The sequence below is a fragment of the Muntiacus reevesi genome, chromosome 18, assembly GCF_963930625.1.
Source record: "Muntiacus reevesi chromosome 18, mMunRee1.1, whole genome shotgun sequence".
NCBI lineage: Eukaryota > Metazoa > Chordata > Mammalia > Artiodactyla > Cervidae > Muntiacus > Muntiacus reevesi.
The window spans coordinates 17,556,478-17,575,860 of NC_089266.1; the positions used below are offsets into that span (position 1 = coordinate 17,556,478).

The following is a 19,383-nucleotide window of genomic DNA, read 5'->3' on the forward strand; positions in this document are numbered from 1 at the left end:
TCTTTAAGGCACTCTCCTCTGGTGACATCTCAAGATGATGCTCCAGCCTAGAGAGACGTCATTTACTCCAAGCCTGTTCTTTTAGCCCTGACCCAGAGCCTGGTGACTGAACAAACACACAGGAAGGAGACTTTCATAAAGATGAGGACCTGAATTTGGCCCAGATCCACCTTGATCTCAGACTGAGTCCTTAGCTAAACCTGCCACCTCCCAACCCATTCCATTCACAGGGAGGATGGGGAGAGTGTGGATGGTTTGGGGTGTGACCATCCATGGGTCCACTGCAGGGACACAGATGGACACATCAGCCCTCCTTCCCCAGGGATCAGGAGCATCCTCCCCCAGTCCTTCTCCATCAGCACCACTGTCCAACCGCCCACCAGGCAGGACATTGAGGGAAGAAGTGGATAAGTGCAAGGCTTGGGTACCCATCCCTGACCAGTTCAGGCCCACAACACAGACAGTCTCTGAGGCTAGGACTTCTTAGGGCTTGTCACAATGGTTATTAATCATTTTGGATAATTGATGTTTAATAATCCTCTCCCTTGCCAGACTGGAAGCTCCGTGAGGGCAAGGATGAGGTCTGGTTCCATGCTTTATCCCTAAAACTTGGAACTGTGATTAGGAAATCAATCCTGAATATTCATTGGAGGGACTGATACTGAAGCTGAAGCTCCAATACTTTGGCCACCTGATGAGAAGAGCTGACTCCTTAGAAAAGGCCCTGGTGCTAAGAAAGATAGAAGGCAGGAGGAGAAGGGAATGACAGAGGATGAGATGGTTGGATGGCATCATGAACTCAATGGACACGAGCTTGAGCAACCTCCAGGAGATGGTGACGGACAAGAAAGCCTGGCATGCTGCAGTCCATGGGGTTGCAAAGAGCTGGACACAACTGAGCAACTGAACAATAACAAGGTGTCCTTAATAATTGAGTGACAGAGTGATTGACTGAGTACTTTTGAAGAGCTTTTAATCTAGTAAGGAAGATTCAGTTCAGTTCGGTTCAGTTCAGTTGCTCAGTCATGTCTGACTCTTTGTGACCCCATGAATTGCAGCACGCCAGGCCTCCCTGTCCATCACCAACTCCCGGAGTTCACTCAAACTCATGCCCATCGAGTCAGTGATGCCATCCAGCCATCTCATCCTCTGTCGTCCTCTTCTCCTCCTGCCCCCAATCCCTCCCAGCATCAGGATCTTTTCAAATGAGTCAACTTCTCGCATGAGGTGGCCAAAGTATTGGAGTTTCAGCTTCAGCATCAGTCCTTCCAATGAACACCCAGGACTGATCTTCTTTAGGATGGACTGGTTGGATCTCCTTGCAGTCCAAGGGACTCTCAAGAGTCTTCTCCAACACCACAGTTCAAAAGCATCAATTTGTCGGTGCTCAGCTTTCTTCACCGTCCAACCCTTACATCCATACATGACCACTGGAAAAACCATAGCCTTGACTAGATGGAACTTTGTTGGCAAAGTAATGTCTCTGCTTTTTAATATGCTATCTAGTTTGGTCATAACTTTCCTTCAAAGGAGTAAGTGTCTTTTAATTTCATGGCTGCAATCACCATCTGCAGTGATTTTGGAGCCCCCAAAAATAAAGTCTGACACTACTTCCACTGTTTCCCCATCTATTTCCCATGAAGTGATGGGACCAGATGCCATGATCTTAGTTGACTGAATGTTGAGCTTTAAGCCAACTTGTTCACTCTCCTCTTTCACTTTCATCAAGAGGCTTTTTAGTTCCTCTTCACTTTCTGTCATAAGGGTGGTGTCATTTGCATATATGAGGTTATTGATATTTCTCCTGGCAATCTTGATTCCAGCTTGTGTTTCTTCCAGTCTAGCATTTCTCATGATGTACTCTGCACATAAGTTAAATAAGCAGGGTGACAATATACAGCCTTGACGTACTCCTTTTACTATTTGGAACCAGTCTGTTGGTCCAGGTCCAGTTCTAACTGTTGCTTCCTGACCTGCATATAGGTTTCTCAAGAGGTAGGTCAGGTGGTCTGGTACTCCCATCTCTTTCAGAATTTTCCACATTTTACTGTGATCCACACAGTCAGTAAGGAAGTTTAGGCACATATAAATACTATGATGAAAAGCCTTTCGTAGTGCATATACATGTAACTGAATCACTTTGCTCTACAGCAGAAATCAACATTGTAAATCAACTATACTTCAATAAATTTTTTTAAAAAGCCTTCCATGTCATCCAACACTTATTATCAATATACCAGCTAACATACAGGATAAAGTTGCCAGATTGAGCAAAAAAAATACACGACACCCAGTTACATTTGAATTTCAGGTAAACAGCCAATGATTTTTTTGTTTGTTTGAATTTGAGTACCTTTATTGTCTTAATATGGCTTTGGTGGTTTTTTTGCCACATCATGCGGCATCTGGCACCTTAGTTCCCTGACCAGGGACAGAACTCACGCCCCTTGCACTGGAAGCGGAGACTCTTAGCCACTGGATTGCCAGGGAAGTCCCAGTGGGTGATCTTTTTTTCTTTTGCATATGTATGTCCCAGGATATACAGGTGTCCTGCCTTTTACCAAGCAGCCCTACGCCAGGCCAGTCTCCTGTCCTCACACCAAACCTAAGGGATGGATATTGTTATTACGTTCCTTTACCAAGGGAACTGAGGCCCAGAAGGGATGAGTAACCTGCCTGAGGTCACACAGTGGAAACGTGGCCAAACCAGAGGGAGGTCCTGAGGAGCTGGAGCCCCGGGTCAGCCTGCTTGGTCTCTGTACTCAGCTGATTCTCAACAACTGCTCATAAAGGGTGGGCCCTGGGACCCAACGGAGAAAGGTCGTTTGCCCAGAAGGACAGTCGTTTGGGTCCGGAATTGGGGATAAGAGAGCGCGGATCCGTTCTCTCCGCGGTGGATCGATGGGTCGCTGCACAGAGAATGCTCTTGTCCCCAAGCTTCCCTGCCCTCCTTGCCCCTCCCGCTGGGGCCCGGGGAGGAGAGCCGGCTGGTGCGAGCGCGGAGGCGGCTAAGCAGTTTCCAAATAGGAAACCCAGCGGCTGCGGGGCCCCAGGACGAGGCCGGGCGTTCCCGGGCTGCCTGCGCCGTGAGTCACCGGGGCCGCAGCAGGCGGCTCGTAGGAATGCGGCCCGGCCAATCGCCTGGCAGGGGGTGGGCGGCGGGCAGGCGAGGGCACTGCGGTCTTGAGAGGCTGCCGGTGACTAAGCAAGACCCTCCCTGCGGGTCTCTGCCAGACCCCCAGCGTCTGGATGCTCTCCTAAAAGGGAGTGGAGGACACGCCCCCCTTGGACACTGCTCGGGGTGCCCTCCACTCGCCCCTCCAGGCAAACGTGTCCGCTGAAGTCCAAGGATTGTGCAGGTGCCTCCGAAGGGGATGGAGAGGAACACAGTCCAACAAAACAGTCCAGAAGATGCAGGAGAGGAGGGTGGGGAAAATACCCTAGAGCTGCGCATGGCAACCCACTCCAGTATTCTTGCCTGGAGAATCCCATGGACAGAGAAGCCTGGCAAGCTATAGTCCGTGGGGTCGCAAAAAGCCCCACACGACTGCATTCACTAAGCACGGGCATATGCATGCATCCTTTCTAATTTTAATTTACTTTTTTTCTTCAAATAAGTTGTAGGAGTCATATCCTTTGGAAATGTAGAGATACAAGTATCTCCAAGAGAGATTTGTACACCTGTTTTCATACCAATGGGCTTCCCTGATAGCTCAGTTGGTAAAGAGTCCGCCTGCAATGCAGGAGACCCCAGTTCAATTCCTGGGCTGGGAAGATGGCTGGAGAAGGGATAGGTTACCCACTCCAGTATTTTTGGGCTTCCCTTGTGGCTCAGCTCGTAAAGAATCTGCCTGCAATGCAGGAGACCTGGGTTGAACCTCAGGTTTGATCCTGAGTTGGGAAGATCCCCTGGAAAAGGGACTGGCTACCCACTGCAGTATTCTAACCCAGAGAATTCCATGGACTCTATAGTCCATAGGGTTGCAAAGAGTCTGAGCGACTTTCACTTTCATAGCAACAGTACTCTCAAGAGTCAAATGATGGAAGCCAAGGCACCCAAAGAAGAATTAATGGATAAACAAAATGTGGGCTACACGGACAATGGAATAGAATTCAATCTTAAAAAGGATGGAGATTCTGGCACATGCTACCACATGAATGAATCTTGAGGGCATTATGGAAATGGATAGAAGCCAAGGACGTAAAGGCAAAGATGTAAGATTCCACTTATATAAGGGACCTAGAAAGTGGACTCTTAGGAAAAGAACCTGATGCCGGGAAAGACTGAAGTCAGGAGGAGAAGGGGACGACACAGGATGAGATGGTTGGATGGCATCACCGACTCGATGGACATGGGTTTGAGCAAACTCCGAGAGATGGTGAAGGACAGGGAAGCAGTCCATGGGGTCACAAAGAGTCAGACAATACTGAGCGACTGAACAGCAAACACCAAGAGTGTCCAAATTCACAGAGACAGAAAGAGGAAGGGTGGTTGCCAGGGGCTGGAGGAGTTACTGACTAGTGGGTACAGAGCTTCAGTTTTGCAAGATAAAAAGATTTCTGGAGATGGATGGTGGTGATGGTTACACAACGATGTGAATATACTTAATGCTATGGAACGGTACACTTAAAAATGGCTAAGATGGGGCTTTCTTGGTGGCTCAGTGGAAAGAATCCCCCTGCCAGTGCAGGAGACACGGGTTCGATCCTTGATCCAGGAAAGTCCCACATGCCTCAAGGCAACTAAGTCCACGAGCCACAACTACTGATCCTGAGCTCTGGGGCCCTGGAGCGGCAACTACTGAAGCCCATGCACCCTACAGCCTGTGCATGGCAACAAGAGAAGCCATCACAATGAAACACTCATGCATGGCAACTGGAGAGTAGCCCCGACTTGCTGCAACCAGTGAAAAGCCTGTGCAGCAATGAAGACCTAGCACAGCCAGAAAATACATATTTTTTTAATCTAAAAAAAATGGTTAAGATGGGTACTTCCTGGTGGTTCAGCAGCTAAGAATCTACATTTCCATTGCGAGGGGCGAGGGTTTGATTCCTGGTCAGGGAACTAAGATTCCACACACTGTGTGGTGTGGCCAAAAAAAAAAAAAATGGTTATGATAAATTTTATGTTATATGTATTTTGCCACAATGAAGAAAAAAAGAATAAAAATGTAAAGGTACAAAAGTCACTCCTGGTCCAGCAGCCCTCCAATTCCTTCACCCAAAACACTCCAGTGTTTGTGTGTTCTTCCAGAGAGAGTCTGTGCATATACAAGCTAATCCATATATACATGTCTATGTGTAAATAAAATGTGTATAGAAATAAAAACATGTACAAAAGTATATATCAGTTTGGTTCAGTTGCGCGGTCGTCTCTAACTCTTTATGACCCCATGGACTGCAGCATGCCAGGCCTTCCTGTCCATCGAGAACTCCTGGAGTTTACTCAAACTCATGTCCATTGAGTCAGTGATACCATCCAACCATCTCATCCTCTGTTGACCCCTTCTCCTGCCTTCAATCTTTCCCAGCATCAGGGTCTTTTCAAATGAGTCAGTTCTGCACATCAGGTGGCCAAAGTATTGGAGTTTCAGCTTCAGCATCAGTCCTCCAATGAATATTCAGGACTGATCTCCTTTAGGATGGACTGGTTGGATCTTCTTGCAGTCCAAGGGACTCTCAAGAGTCTTCTCCAACACCACAGTTCAAAAGAATCAATTCTTCGGCACTCAGCTTTCTTTATAATCCAACTCTCACATCCATACATGACCACTGGAAAAACCATAGCCTTGACTAGATGGACCTTTGCTGGCAAAGTAATGTCTCTGCTTTTTAATATGCTGTCTAGGTTGGTCAGAGCTTTTCTTCCAAGGAGCAAGTGTCTTTTAATTTCATGGCAGCAGTCACCATCTTCAGTGATTTTGGAATCCCCAAAAATAAAGTCTGTCAGTATTTAAACTGTTTCCCCATCTACTTGCCATGAAGTGATGGGACCAGATGCCATGATCTTAGTTTTGTGAATGTTGAGTTTTAAGCCACCTTTTCACTCTCCTCTTTCACTTTCATCAAGAGGCTCTTTAGTTCTTCTTCATTTTCCGCCATAAGGGTGGTGTCATCTACATATCTGAGGTAGTTGATATTTCTCCCCGCAATCTTGATTCCAGTTTGTGCTTCATCCAGCCCAGCATTTCTCATGATGTACTACATGTATGCACTATATGTATATATATTCACTCTTTTAAGAACATTTTTATTGAGATATAGCTGATGTACAACATTATATAGGTTACAGATGTATAACACAGTGATTCATAATTTGTAAAGGTTATACTACACTTATAGTTATTATGAAATATGGACTATATTCCATTTGTTGAATGGTAGATTCTTGTAGCTTACTTATTTTATACAAAACAGTTTGTATCTCTAATCCTCTGCCCCTGTCTTGTCCTTCCCCACTTCATCTCCCCACTGGTAACCACTAGTTTGTTCTCTATATCTGTGAGTCTGTTTCTTTTTTGTTATATTCACTAGTTTCTTTTATCTTTTGGATTCCACATATCAATGATATCATACAGTGTTTGTCTTTCTTTGTCTGATGTATCATTTAGCATAATACCCTCCCAGTCCATCAATGTTGTTGCAAATGGCAAAATTTCCTTCTTTTTTATGGATAATATTCCATTGCATATATATACCACATCTTCTTTATCCATTCATTTGTTGATGTTGATGGACACTTGGTTTGCTTCCATGTCTTGGCAACTATAAATAGTGCTGTTATGAACATTGGGGTGCATGTATCTTTTTGAATTAGTTTTTTGGGATGTGGCTTCCCAGGTGCCACAGTGCTAAAAGAATCCGCCTGCAGGAGATGTGGGTTTGGTCCCTGGGTTGGGAAGATCCTCTGGAGTAAGAAATGGCAACACACTCCAGTATTCTTGTCTGAAGAATTCCATGGACAGAGGAGTCTGGTGAGCTACTGTCTACAGGGTTGCAAAGAGCTGGATGCGACTGAGCATGCACACATACACCCAGGAGTGAAATTGCTGGGTCATGTGGTAGCTCTATTTTTAGTTTTTTTGAGAAGATTCCATACTGTTTTACACAGTGGTACATCTTTTCTTTTTTTTTTTAAAAAAAAGAAATGCAAACAGCAGCATACTCTGTACTTTTATTTTTCCATTTAAAATACAGCTTGCTTGCAAACTGTTATATTTAGAATGAATAAAAAACAAGGTCTTACAAGGAACCATATTTAGTATTCTGTGATAAACCATAATGGAAAAGACTATTTTTTTAAAAATGTACATATTTGTATGTATAACTGAATCACTTTGCTGTACAACAGAAATTAACACATCATTAACAAATTATATTTCAATTAAAATTTTTCTTTTAATCACATCTTGGAGACCTATATATACCAAAGCCTAAAGAACATCCTCTTTTTTTTAAGCAGCTATATTCAGACATAACTTATATAAACTTTTATCCATTATAAGTATACTGTTCAATGATTTTTGCGTGCACGTGTGTGTGCTGCCGCTTAGTCCTGTGTTTGACTTTTTGCGACCCCATGAACTGTAGCCCGCCAGGCTCCTCTGTACATGGGAAGCTCCAGGCAAGAACACTGGAGTGGTTGCCATTTCTTACTCCAGGGATCGTCCCAATCCAGGGACTGAACCTGCATCTCTTGAGTCTCCTGCGTCTCCTGCTTTGGCAGGCAGATTCTTTTACCACTGCGCCACCTGGAAAGCCCAATGATTTCCAGTAAACTTATATGGAGTTGTGCAACTTTGACCACAATCCAGTTTTAGAATATTTCCATCATCCCAAAAGTTCCTTTGGGTCTTTTAGAGTTTAACCCACACTCTCATCCTTAGTTCAGCCAAATGCTGATCTACTTCCTGTCTTTATGCATTTGTCATCCCTGGAAATTTCATATGAAAGGAATCATAGGATACACAGTCTTCTGTGTCTAGCTTCTTTCACTAAACATAATGTCCTTGAGGTTCATCCATGTTGAAGCATATTTAATTAGTTTGTTCCTGAATAATGTCCATTGTATGGTTATTTCACATTTCGTTTATCCATTCACCAACTGATGGATAATAGGATGTTTCCAGGCTTTTCAATTATGAATAATTCTGCTGCAAATACATACAAGCCTTCATGTGGGTGTATATTTTTATTCCTCTTCATTTGATAACCTAGGAGGATTGCTGAGTTGTCTGGTAATTTTATGTTTAACTTTTTAAGAAACTGCTAAGCTGTTTTTACAAAGTGCTTCACCATTTTACACTCCTACTAGTGATGGGTGAAGATTCCAATTCTCCACATCCTCTACGCTTGCTGTCATTTGTCTTTTTGAAGAAGACAATGGGGCTTCCCAGGTGGCTCAGCTAGTAAAGAATCTGCCTGCAATGAGGGAGACCTGGATTTAATCCCTGGGTTGGGAAGATCCCCCGGAGAAGGGAATGGCTACCCACTCCAGTATTCTGACCTGGAGGGCTCCATGGACTGTGTAGTCCATGGAGTTGCTAAGAGTCGGTTGTGACTGAGTGACTTTCACTTCACCTCTTCATGGCAGAAGATGTGCAGGTTATCTCATGTGATTTTCAATTACATTTCACTGGGAATTCCCTGGAAGTCCAGTGGTTAGGATCCCATGCTTTCGCTGCAAGGACTCGGGTTCAATCCCTGGTTGGGGAACTAAGATCCTAATCCCTAGTTGGGGAACTAAGATCCCGTAAAAATGCACTTCCCTAATGGTAAATAAAATTGAACATTTTCATATGTTTATTAGCCATTCATATCTCTTTTTTTACAATATGTATATTCACATCTTTTGTTCATTTTTCAACTTAGCTATCTTCTTAGTATTGAGTTGTAAGACCTCATTCTTGTAGTAGTCTGTTGTATGAATGGTCATAGTTTGTTTTTTTCCTATTGATAATTCTTTAAGTTCTTCATTTTATGTATATTTTATAGTGGGCAGAATATATTAGTACAGTAATGTATGTCACTGATATAAATAAGTAAATAAATATATTTTGGGGATACATCTTCAAATTATTTTGCTGAGAGGGGAATCAGTAAAGCTTGGTGACCCTGGCTTGAGCTTTTATCCCCCTGCCCTTCCTCACCAGCCTCATCTCATCCTTCAGGCCTTTTCCAGCCATCCTGAGATTCGTAGAAATCCTGTTGGAAGCTTGCTCCTCTGGCTGCCCTGGGACCCCAAAGAGACTGACCAGTATCCCCTAACCAATGGGGTAAACTGAGGCCCAGAGGAGACCCACTGGGGCAGTATCAGCACAACCTGACTTTCCAGGGCCCTCTGCCATGACCAGAGCCCTTCCCTTAACTTGAGGATACACAAGAAGGATGACCCAATGATGTGTTCTCATTCGGGTTCCCTGACCCCAGCAGGGCAAAGAGTAGGCAAAGTTCAAGAGCAAGGGCTGAGGCTGAGGCTGCTTTTCACTCCTCCACACTGTCCTGGCCACCCTTCATCTGCATCTGCCCAGCCTGATGACACAGCCTCACTCACACGCCAAGCTAAGAGCTCTTCAAGAGACTGGACTGTGCTGGTATTTCCTTCCTCCCTGGTTGGTCCTTTCATCTCCTTCATCATCTTAATCATCATCATTGCAGACCCTGTGTACCCCATATGTGACATACAGCGTCCGATTTAATCCTCCTACCAATCTTGTGAGATGGGACTTACTTGTTTCATATATTTTTAAAACTTATTGCCTTTATTTTTTAATTAATTAATAACTAGTTTGTGGCTGCTTTGGTCTTTGTTGCTGTGCCAGCTTTCTCTTGTTGCGGTGTCTGGGCTTCTCATTGCGGTGGTGTCTCTTGTTGCAGAACAACAGGCTCTACAGCTGTGACATGCAGGCTCAGTTACTCTGCAGCATGTGGAATCTTCTCAGATCAGGGATCGAGCCCATGTCCCCTGCACTGGCAGGTATATTCTCAACCACTGGACCACCAGGGAAGTCCCTGCTCATTCCATTTTTCAGGAGAAGAAATGGAGGCTCAGGGAGGTTATGTGACTTATCCCCAGGGAGAGAGGAGGAATTCAAACACAGGTTTGACAAGAATTACAAACCCCACTTTTGACTGGATGCTGGAGAGCATGAAAATCTGCAGGGTTACTCCATAATCACACTTTGTGCTTTCACTTTCCTTCTGAGGAAGCATTTCTACTGGAAAACTCCAGGCCTATCTGAGCTGAACTAAAGGAAGAGGGATCTATGGACACCAAGATAGCCCAGGGGGGAGGGGCAGGGGGTGGAGCACAGGGTCAGGGCCACTGGGACCTCTAGTATCAGCTCTCAGCAGCTCAGATCTGATGACCCAGCCTCAGCTCCTGAATATCCATTAATATCTCCCTAATTCAATCTACACTCCTTTGTTTGGCATTCAAAGCCTTTCCCTTCTCCAGCTTCGGTTCCGGCTCTTCTCTGTGCTTGCCTCCAGGTTTCTGCTCACATTGTTCCCTGTGTTCAGAATGCTCTTTCTTCCCCATTCCCCCAGATCCAACACTCAAACTCTGGTCATCCTTCAAGGCCCAGTCTACATGAATCCTTCCTTGATGTCTTTAACTGCAGATGACATCTCCCTCTCTGAATTCTCACAGCCCTTGGTTCATACATCTCTGAGGGCATATTCCATCACCCCACCAGCAGTAAGTATGGATTGTTATCCTGTTCAGCATCTATCTTCCTTCTGATCATAACACCCTAGTCTTCTGTGGGAAATCTTGTATCCATGAGCTTCAGTCATGCGATTCAGAAGAAGCTAACCACCCCAGGATCCAGAGAGGAGTCAGAGCATTACATTTTCTCTCAAGCCACTCCCATTACCACCACTGACCAGTACAGAGACTGGTTCAGGGATGGGCCTGAGACCCACTCAAAGTCTGTTAAATAAGGGCTTTTCTGGTGTGGCCAGGAAATGGACCCATTCTTTCAAGTGGGACTGACAATCAGAATGTGGTCCTAGGAGTATGAGCATCCCTAAGAATAAAGCCAAAATAGAGAAAGCAAAACCATGCAGAGTTCACATGACATGTAATAAGGACCTGGATCCAGCCAAACCTGAAGCTGGAATCTCTTTGGATATAGGGACAAAATATTTCTTTCTTGATACTGATTCAGTTTGGATAACTTAAAACATGGACTTAAGGCACTAGCTAACTTAGGGAACCAACAGATAAAGAAAGGAAAAGATTTGAGCTTTGATAAACTTTAGAATTTTGCAATCAGAAAATCTAGAGTCAGTGTTAATTTTGGCATACACACACACCACACATATATTTCAAAAAGTAACATTTCAGAAAATAACATTTGAAACTGAATTGTTTCAGAAGTGAGAAGCACTCAATAGTTTCTCTCCAGAGGTCATGTTACTAGCAACTGAAAACTCCCAGACTGATTTACTCCCTGGTGCTCTGGTTTTCTAGTAGCTAATGTCCTACTTGAGCCTACAGCATGCAAGCTCCTGGGAGGCAGGAGCCAGGACCTCTGGCCTCTGTGCTCCCACAGCACTAAGCATAGGGCCAGACCCACAGAGATGCTCAGAGATGAGTGTTTGAGAACTGCATGAGGAGTGAACGCTCTCACTGTCCTGGCTGTTCCCACTCCAGCCAGGAGCCAGCCCAGTGCCCTGAAACCCCCACTTTTCCCCCAGGTCTGAACTAAAAGTGGGCAGCCCTGCCCTGAGCTTCCTGCCTGCCACACCCAGCCCGTGGTTCCCGGTCTGCAGGAGGCAGAAAGCGGTGATTGCCCTGATTGCGAGAGCTCTGGCTCCCCAGGGATACATCTCAAAGACAATGTGAGGCTCAGAGCAACTTCCAGGCACTTTGGCCAGCATCTGGAGAGGAGCCAGTGGTGTCTGGGCTTTTGCTTCTGGAAGCTGTCTGCTGGGGGTGGAGACCGAGGCTGTGCCAAAGGCAGCTTTGGAGACTAGCAACGGGGAGAGAAGCCTGATGCTGGGCAGGGGAGGAAACCAGAGAAAGAGGCCAGGCCCAGGGGCCCCTGCTGCTCAGGGGGCTCACGAAGACCCTTAGATTCTCCCATCTGCTTCTAAGAGCTTGCCTTTGGACAATCATTCTTACTCTGAGCACAATACCATTCACAAAACAAAATATCTGGGACCTCCCTCGTGGTCCACTAGTTGAGGATCTACCTGCTGGTGCAGTGGACAACATTTGATCTCTGGTCCGGGAAGTTCCCACATGCTGCGGGGCAACTAAACCCAGGAGCCACAACTGCAACTACTGAAGCCCACGTGCCTAGACCTGGTGCTCTGCAACAAGAGAAGCCATCAAAATGAGAAACCCTAGCACTGCAAGGAAGAGTAGCCCCCACTTGCCACAATTAGAGAAAGCCCATGTACAGCAACAGAGAACCAGCGCAGCCATAAATAAATAAATAAACTATCTGGGGAGACTATGTTGTCAATAGCCAATGGGGTGAACAGTGATATATTTGGTGTCCTGTCTTGTGTATTAGAGAGGAAAGCCTATGGCATGCTGTGGTAACACATTAATCTCCAAATCGCAGTGGCTTAATGCAACAGAGGCAGATTTCGCATTCACACAGAGGTGCTGCAGCTGGGACAGCTCTCCAGACCAGCTGCCTTTAGTACAATGAAGACAGATCCAGGCTGCTTCCTCCTAGTGGCTCCTCCACTTCAAGCCATGGCCGCTGTAGTCATCTCTAAAGGAAAAGAGAGAATAGGAGTGTCGGATACCAGCACTAAATGCCTTGGTCCGGATATGACACACTTCACTTCCATCCATACCCCATTGATCAGAGTTAGTCACATGGCCCCAGCCTGCTGCTAGCAAGGCTGGGAAGTAAGGGGGAGCACATGGCTATTTGGTTTGCCTGAAGCACCTCTGCCACATGGGTATCCCAGGAAAAAGAGGCATAAGGGAATTCACAGACTGTGAAGTTGTTTACCTAGGCTTCAGCCCAACTTTCTATTCACTAGCTATGTGACCTGGCTATGACAAACCTAGACAGAATATTAAAAAGCAGAGATATCACTTTGCTGATAGAGGTCCATATAGTCAAAGCTATGGTTTTTCCAGTAGTCATGTATGGATGTGAGAGTTGGACCATAAAGAAGGCTGAGCACCAAAAAGTTGATGCTTTTGAACTGTGGTGCTGCCGAAGACTCTTGAAAGTCCCTTGGATGTAAGGAGATCCAACCACTCAATCCTAAAGGAAATCAACCCTGAATATTCATTGGAAGGACTGATGATGAAGCTGAAGCTCTAATACTTTGGCCACCTTACGCGAAGAACTGACTCACTGGAAAAGACCCTGATGCTGGGAAAGATTGAAGGCAGGAGGAGAAGTGGGTGACAGAGGATGAGAAGGCATCACTGGCTCAATGGACATGAGTTTAAACAAACCACGGGAGATACAGATGGATAGGGAAGGCCAGCGTGCTGCAGTCTATGGGGTCGCAAAAAGTCAGACACGACTTAGTGACTGAACAACTACATGTGACCTGGGGACATTTCATTTCTCTGAATTTTGCTTTCCTTGCCTGCAAAATGGGGACAAAATAAGAGTCCTTACCTCATTAGATTGTTGGGAAGATCGGCCGACATTGCACAGTGCTTTGCTATGCCTGGCACGTGGTAAGCACTCATAAATGACAGTACTTGGGGGGAATCCCCCTGGTGGTCCAGTGGTTACAACTCAGCGCTTTCACTGTCATGGGCCCTCGTCCCACCCCTGGCCAGGGAACTAAGATCCTGTAAGCCGCAGAGTGCAGCCTAAATAAATAAATAAATGACTATTTAATTAGTCTCCTTTTGTTTATAAACTGGAAGATCCTCAATATATGATGATTGAAAAACATAGCTGAGGGGACTTCCTTGGCAGTCCAGTGGTTAAGACTTCGCCTTCCAACACCAGAAGTGCAGGTTCAATCCCTTGTCAAGGAACTAAAAGACCACATGCCTAGTGGCCAAAAAATTAAAACATGAAACAGAAGCGATATGTAACAAATTCAATAAAGACTTATAAAATGGTCCACAACAAAAAAATAACTTCAAAACGAAAAATATAGCTGAGACACCGTCAAAGCTTGCATCAGGCCTGGTAACCTCCCTTTCTCTAACTGGTCCCCTTCTCTGCTCAGCCAAGGGTCCCCTTGCTCTCCTTCATACCTTCTTGAAGAACTTATAAGGATTGGAGGGTGTGATACTTCTGTCCCCTCTCCCAAGGGTACACATATCTGAAGCCTCGGTGTTGGTTGTGGGCAGAAAGTCTTGGCCTTCATTTAAAGGAATTCCAAACATTAAGATCAGGTTTAAGAAAGGGGGAGATGTCCCCCCAATCATTCTTGCTCAAGTTTACAGCAAATGAAATCCTCAGAGAATGGAAGACTTCAGCGTGGATATTAAAGTCCCTGAAAGGCTTCGTGGAGGAGGTTAGATTTAGGCAAGTGTCTTAGAAGGAGGGGAACTTGGGGTGGCTGAGTGAGGCGGAAAGTGACGTCAGAGAGAGAGGAAGCCATGAGGAGCCCAAGTTGGGGATGGGGTGGGGAATAACCCTTCACATACAAACAGCCCTCTACAGTTTAAAAAGAAAGACTGGTGGGACAAGGCAATGGGACTAGGGATTTCCCTGATGGTCCAATAGCTAAGACTCTGCACTCCCAATGCAGGGGGACCTGGTTCGATCCTTGGTCAGAGAACTAGATCCCAGGAGCTGCAATTAAGAATTCACTTGCTGTGACTCTAGATCCCAACTAAAGAACATGAGTGCCACAATGAAAATCAAAGATCCTGAGAGCCGTATCTAAGACCTGGCACAGCCAAGTGAATAAACAGATTTTCTAAATGCAGTAGGACTCAGTGGCAGGGCCAGCAAAATTCAGGCTTTCCCTTCCAGTGTCATGCCATCACTGGGAAACAGTTGCAGAGCCAGGGACCACTTTTCCCGGGCTCCCTTACATCTCAATCCCAGACAGATTCCTGCCAATAGACTGTGAGCAGAAGTGTGTGTATCACATGTGCCAAGACTTTTGAGAAATGGTTCTGCATTTTGCAGGGCTTCTTCCCCTCCCACCAGAGTGGTGCCAAGGGTGACAGGCCAGGGGATGGTAGAGCCTCAAAATGCAAAAATCCTGGTCTCTAAACTCCTGTGTGGAAGAACCTACAAACCAAATGCTATAAACTATACGCAAGTGAGATAGAAACACACTGCATTTGTGGGGGTGGGGTGGAGGTTACTTGTTATAGCAATTTGTTGTTTTTAGTCAATAAGTGAGTGAAGTGAAGTTGCTCAGTAATGTCCGGCTCTTGGTGACCCCATGGACTATAGCCCACCAGGCTCCTCCATCCATGGAATTTTCCAGGCAAGGGTATTGGAGTGGGTTGCCATTTCCTTCGTGTCCAATTCTTTTCGACCCCATGGACTGTAGCCCGCCAGGCTCCTCCCTCCATGGGATTTCCCAGCAAGAACACTGGAGTGGTTGTTACTTCCTTCTCCAGGGGATCTTTCTGACCCAGGGATCAAACCTGAGTCTCCTACATTGGCAGGCAGATTCTTTACCACTGAGCCACCAGTGAACCCCCAGCACTGTCTTGAAAGTGAAAGTCACTCAGTCGTGTCCAATTCTTTGGGACCCTATGGACTATAAAGTCCATGGAATTCTGTAGACCAGAATACTGGAATGGGTACACTTTTCCTTCTCCAGGGGATCTTCCCAAGCCAGGATCAAAGCCAGATCTCCGGTATTGCAGGCAGATTCTTTACCAGCTGAGCCACCAGGGAAGTCCAAGAATACTGGAATGGGTAGCCTATCCTTTCTCCAGAGGATCTTCCTGACCCAGGAATCGAACCCGGGTCTCCTGCATTGCAGGCGGATTCTTTACCAACTGAGCTATCAGGGAAGCCCTTAAAGGAAGTATACCTTCCTTTGAAGGGGAGTTGGGAGCACTGTGGGGAGTACAGAGGGGTGATGGCTCCCCTCCTCAGCACTGCCGCTGTCCCCCACCCACAGCCCTATTGCCCAGCAAATGGGCAGCTCCCGTGCCTCCCGCCCTTCCCACAACCTTCCCCACAAAACAGGGACAAGACCCAGGACGGGTGGAGCTTGGGTTTGTCCAGTTTTCTCCTTGGAAAAAAAAAAAAATCTTTGAAATCTTTCCTCAGGGCACGAGTTGGAAGTTTTGGCCCTTGTGAGAGGTGTGGGCAGCTGACTTAATAATTGGGTGGGGCGACATGGAGAAATGGGGCTGGAGAAGCCATTGAGGGTGGGGGCAGCCCTGGGAAAGCCAGCCCAGAGGTTTGGCAGTTTTGAGCAGATTAAATCCCAGGTATTTTGGCCTCTCTCTCCTCCCTGCCGGCTGGGCCAGCGAAAGACCCATTTTCTCATAGAGAGGGCAGAATATGCCACTCATACCACCAAGGCCAGCTTACCTGTCCACAAAGGGCCAGGCTCAGCCCAGGCCATAGAGGCAGCAGCCCCACAAGAGGGCTAGTTGAATGATGGTGGGGGGAGAACAGAAGAGCAATTTCCCAAGGCTGCTTGGCACTGCCCTGCCTTCCCTTCCCAGGAGGGTATTAAGGAAGGACATCCCTTCTCAGGAACAGGACCGAGAGAGGAAGTCAGTCTTCCACGCCGTATTGTGCCTCTCTTCCTCCCATTACTTGGCCACAGTACTCTTGACCCTCTCAGACCCTCTGCAATCCCCTGTAAATAAACAGCACCGCCCTACCCCCATTTCCCACACCTAGGATCTTCTGTGGGTTGTCTTTTCTGTCACTGTTCTGGCACTCAGCTCTGCTGCCAACAATGGAAAATGAAATTTGAAAATTTTCCATTTGCAGTAGCTTTTTTTTTTTTTTTTTGGCTGTGATCATAACCTTTTTTTTTTTTTTTTTCCCCCTAAAATACAGGCAATATATTATGTCATCTAAAGACAAATTCAGAGTTAGGACAGTTCTAGGTTAGTAAATTCAGCAGCTTAACAATATAATCTATCAGGAACCTGGTTCTTTCTACCTCTCCACCATGCCTTCTTCAGCAAGCTGCTGTATCTCCTTAGGATGACTAACCTCATACAACCTTAACCTTTTGATCTTAGTTCCCCAACCAGGGATCGAACCCTGGCTCCCTACAGTGGAAGCACAGAGTCCCAATCACTGGACCACCAGGGAAATCCTTGCAATAGAATTTTTTAAAACAACATTAACTACTTTGGGAAAAATTTCACAAATTATGTGTAAGACCTCAGCACTGAAGTCTACAAAATACAGCTGAGGAAAAAAAAAAAAGATACATTGCTGAGAGAAATTCCAGAAGTCCTAAAGAAATGGAGTGCTATATTCATGGATTGGAAGACTTGATATTATTGAGATGTCAGTTCCCTCCAAAATGATTTTTAGATGCAACTCAAACTCAATCATAATCCCAGCAGATTCTTTCCTAAAATTGACGTGTTGATTCTAAAATTTTTATGGAAATGCAAAGGACATAGAATATCCAAAGCATCTTGAAAGGAAGAACAAAGTGGAGAATTTGCCACCTGTCATTGTGAATTATAAGACTACAGCAATTGAGATATTGCAACATTATCATGAAGATAAATGACAATGGAATAGAAAACAGAAATAGACCCACAATTAAACAAACATTTGATTTTTTTAATAAAGTCACCAAAGCAATCCAAAGGGAAAAGGGAAGTCTTTTTAATGATTCATTTGAGAACAACTGAAAATTAATATAAAAAAATAATTATCCCCTCACTCACACCATTCACAAAATTGATTTGTAATGAATCTTAGACCTCAATCAAAAGTTAAAATTCTAGAAGAAAATACAAGAGAATATCTTTGAGACTTGGAGGTAGGCAAAGGTATCTTTAAAAAGATCATAGAAAGAAATAACTTTTTTAAAGTTATGGAATCCTTCACGAATTTGCGTGTCACCCTTGCTCGGGAGCCATGCTAATCTCACTATCATTTCAATTTTAGTATATGTGCTACCAAAGTGAGCATAAAATGATTACTTTTTAAAAGTTTAAAGAATTAGACTTCACAAAAATAAAATCTGCTCATCAAAATACACCATTTGGTGTAGTATAGACAAGACCTCTGTCAGTTCAGTCATTCAGTCATGTCTGACTCTTTTCAACCCCATGAATCGCAGCACACCAGGCCTCCCTGTCCATCACCAACTCCCGGAGTTTACTTAAACTCATGTCCATTGAGTCGGTGATGCCATCCAACAATCTCATCCTCTGTCGTCCCCTTCTCCTCCTGCCTTCAATCTTCCCCAGCATCAGGGTCTTTTCCAATGAGTCAGTTTTTCGCATCAGGTGGCCAAAGTATTGGAGTTTCGGCTTCAGCATCAGTCCTTTCAATGAATATTCAGGGTTGATTTCCTTTAAGATGGACTGGTTGGATCTCCTTGCAGTCCAAGGGACTCTCAAGAGTCTTCTCCAACACCACAGTTCAAAAGCATCAATTCTTCAGCGCTCAGCTTTCTTTATAGTCCAACTCTCACATCCAAACATGACTACTAGAAAAACCATAGCTTTGACTAGACAGACCTTTGTTGACAAAGTACTGTCTCTGGTTTTTATTATGCTATCTAGGTTGGTCATAACTTTTCTTCCAAGGAGCAAGTGTCTTTTAATTTCATGACTGCAGTCACCATCTGCAGTGATTTTGGAGACCCCAAAAATAAAGTCTGTCACTGTTTCCATTGTTCACCCAACTATGTGCCATGAAGTGAATGCTGTGAAGGTAGTTATTCCTTTTTCTAGGGGATCTTCCCAAATTGGGGATCAAACCTGGGTCTCCCACACTGCAGACGGGTTCTTTACCAGCTGATCCACAAGGGAAGCCTAGACAAGACTTAGGCTGTGAGAAAATATTTGCAAAATGTATTTGACAAAGGACTTGCAGAATATGTAAAGAATCCCTACAACACAATAAAAAATAAAATCCCAGTGTTTTAAATAGACAAAAGATTTGAATAAAAACTTCATAAAGGAAGAAGCACACAAAAAACTGCTTAACATCATTCATCATCAAGAAAATGCAAAATAAAACCCTCAACACCACCAATACACACCTACCAGAATAACTAAAATTAAAGACTGACAACATCAAATGTTGACAAAGAGGTGGAGCAGTCAGAACTCTCAGACATTATTGGTAAGGATATAAAATGGTACAACCACTTTGGATAAAGATCTAGCAGTTTCTTAAAACAAAAGCCACCTATGATCCAGCAGTTTCATTTCTAGCTATTTAACTAAGAGAAATGAAAGTATATGTCCTCAAAACAACTCATACAAAAATGTTCATAGACACTTTCTTCATAATCTCT

The 19,383-nt window shown here is 44.9% G+C and overlaps 1 non-coding gene across 1 annotated transcript; it reads right to left on the reverse strand.

The window, feature by feature from the left end:
• Window positions 1-17,940: 17,940 nt before the first annotated feature.
• LOC136150399 (U6 spliceosomal RNA) lies at window positions 17,941-18,044 on the reverse strand. Its single transcript, XR_010659830.1, has one exon. It is a non-coding gene; the product is annotated as a U6 spliceosomal RNA (small nuclear RNA).
• Window positions 18,045-19,383: the final 1,339 nt, after the last annotated feature.